This window comes from Scomber scombrus, chromosome 12, assembly GCF_963691925.1.
Source record: "Scomber scombrus chromosome 12, fScoSco1.1, whole genome shotgun sequence".
NCBI classification, from domain to species: Eukaryota; Metazoa; Chordata; class Actinopteri; order Scombriformes; family Scombridae; genus Scomber; species Scomber scombrus.
This window is the reverse complement of record NC_084981.1, coordinates 28,747,286-28,750,415: the sequence shown is the minus strand read 5'-3', so window position 1 is coordinate 28,750,415 and position 3,130 is coordinate 28,747,286. Positions and strand designations below refer to the sequence as shown.

At 39.8% G+C, this 3,130-nt stretch overlaps 1 pseudogene; it reads left to right on the top strand.

The window, feature by feature from the left end:
• The first annotated feature begins 1,310 nt into the window (after positions 1–1,310).
• The window catches only part of LOC133991564 (spectrin beta chain, non-erythrocytic 1-like), a 72,258-nt pseudogene continuing 70,438 nt past the window's right edge, over positions 1,311–3,130 (top strand).

Sequence of the window (3,130 nt, the reverse complement as noted above, 5' to 3'; positions counted from 1 at the left end):
CTGGTCAAGGAAGGAAGGAAGGAAGGAAGGAAGGAAGGAAAGGAGTAAGGAGGGGGGGAAGGAAGGAAAGAAGGAAGGAAGGAATGAGGAAGGAAAGGAGTAAGGAGGGAGGGAAGGAGGAAAAGAGGAAGGAAGTAAGGAGAGAAGGAAGGAAAGAAGTAAGGAAGGGAAGAAGGAAGGAAGGCAGGAAGGAAAGGAGTAAGGAAGGAGGGAGGAAGGAAGGAAGGAGGGAAGGAAGGAAGGAAGGAAGGAAGGAAGGAGGGAAGGAAGGAAGGAAGGAAGGAAGGAAGGAAGGAATGAAGGAAGGAAGGAAGGAAGGAAGGAAGGAAGGAAGGAAGGAAGGAAAGGAGTAAGGAGGGAGGGAGAGAGGAAAAGAGGAAGGAAGTAAGGAGAGAAGGAAGGAAAGGAAGAAGGAAGGAAGGAAAGGAGGAAAGGAGTAAGGATAGAAGGAAGGAAGGAAGGAAGGAAGTGAGGAAAGAAGTATGGAAGGAGGGGAAGAACAGCTTGCAATAGATCTGATGTCCAGTACCAGACTGATGGAGATGTCAGATGTCACATGATCAAACCACAGATCTGTTAGTTTTAATCTGAAAGGACTCGTTGCCACGGCGACCAGGACCAGTTTCTAGGAACATGTTAGCACGTTGTCAGTATTGTATTAAGACAGACTCAGACTCATCCTTTAAGCCTCGTGTTGATGATGTTTGAAGCTGTGAGGTTGTGTTTTTATGATTCTGGACCTCAAACGTCTCATAACTGAAAAGACGATATTCTGACGCCTTAAAGATCCATTAATCTGCTTCAATCTAGTTTTTTTTGTGAATGAAAACTTCAAACTTCAAACTTCTGCCTTATGAACTAAACTTTAACATGTTTATATAGTTAACTTGTGGAAGGTGAGACACAGACAGACAGTCATTAAGACATTCCTCTCCTCGCTGCTGTCGATCCGGGGGCCTCTTTGTGTGTGTGTGTGTGTGTGTGTGTGTGTGTGGACTCTCTCTCTCTCTCTCTCTCTCTCTCTCTCCCCCCTCTCTCTCTCTCTGTCTCTCTCTCTCTCTCTCTCCCCCCCCCTCTCTCTCCCCCCCCCTCTCTCTCTCTCTCTCCCCCCCCCCCCTCTCTCTCTCTCTGTCTCTCTCTCTCTCTCCCCCCCCCCCCCCTCTCTCTCTCTTTCTCTTCAGTGCTTCTTGGAGGAGCAGCTGCAGATTTGAGGGAGTTTGTCCTGAACAGACCTACGGACCTCGGCTCTCTCAGAGCTGCACTCTGATTGGCTGACAGACAGGAAGCAGAACCCAGTATGATGAGTACTGATGGTGCCTTCAGAGGAGGAGGAGGAGGATGAAGATGTGACTCTCAGGTAAAACTAAAACCTACAACACACTAGTTTAGTTCATGCTTTAATGTAAAGTGATGGAGGACAAACAGTCATTAGTTATTATATCAATGATATCTGACATGTTTACTGAGTATATGGAGTAGTAGTAGTAGTAGTAGTAGTAGTAGTACTTCTTGTAGTAGTAGTACTAGTAGTAGTAGTACTTTTTAGCATCAGATTCCCTCTTAGTGTTTACATACTACATTGCTCATAATACTGCAGTACTTTTACTGTAATACTGCATACTACATCACTCATAGTACTGCAGTACTTTTACTGTAATACTGCATACTACATCACTCATAGTACTGCAGTACTTTTACTGTAATACTGCATACTACATCACTCATAATACTGCAGTACTTTTACTGTAATACTGCATACTACATCACTCATAATACTGCAGTACTTTTACTGTAATACTGCATACTACATCACTCATAATACTGCAGTACTTTTACTGTAATCATATATAATAATATATCAGGTGGTATACATATATATATATATATATATATATATATATATATATATATATATATATATATATATATATATATATTCTGTTGATTGAGGCTGAAGAAAAAAGACAGAACTTGAAACTGAGACTTAAACACAGACAGACGTAATGATGAAGGGATGAAGAACAGGTGAGAAGACAGCAGATAACGAGAGTGATGTAGGACAGGTGTGGAGGGAGAATCAGTCTGTGGAGGATCACAGAAGAGAAACTAGAACTTTTAATTTATTTATTTGGGCTCCTGATTGTTGGTTTAAGACAGGCTTGAAAAATTGTGAACCTGCCCTTTAAATGCATCTTTACCATATAGAAAAGTCTCTCTATATATATGTAGAGAGATATTGTTTGGATTATATTTATCATGCTGAAGTTAAGTAGATAAGTGGACATATTTGTTTTCACCACAGCCGCTACAGAAACAGGTTAGTCGTCTCACAGCCTGCAGGAGACGAGTGTCTGAAACTCATTTATTTGGGTGGAATATCACTTTAATGCAGTTTTAATGTTAATTTAGGCTCCTGACATGTGATCGTCCTTTCATCTCTGTTCAGTTGCATCATCACTTGTTAGTTTAAAACAGTTTATATATGTAAAGATTATACATCATAGTATTAGGACATCACTATCTGACATAGTACAACTTTAACTGGTTGTCTTGTCATTTACATACATTTAAACCACCACCAGAGAACTATACTACTGTATTGTACTGTACTGTAATAAACTGTACTGTACTGTAATTTACTGTAGTGTTATGTACTGTAGTGTACTGTAGTGTTATGTACTGTAGTGTAGTATACTGTACTGTAATATACTATAGTGTACTGTACTGTAATATACTGTACTGTACAGTAGTGTACTATACTGTTCTATACTGTACTGTACTGTAGTGTAGTGTACTGTAGTGTACTGTAGTGTACTGTAATATACTATACTGTACTGTAATTTACTGTAGTGTTATGTACTGTAGTGTACTATACTGTACTGTACTATACTGTACTGTAGTGTACTATACTGTACTGTACTGTAGTGTACTGTACTGTACTGTAGTGTACTGTAGTGTACTGTACTGTACTGTAGTGTACTATACTGTACTATACTGTACTGTAGTGTACTGTACTGTACTGTACTGTAGTGTAGTATACTGTACTATACTGTACTGTAGTGTACTGTACTGTACTGTAGTGTAGTATACTGTACTGTACTGTAGTGTACTGTAATATACAGTAGTGTAC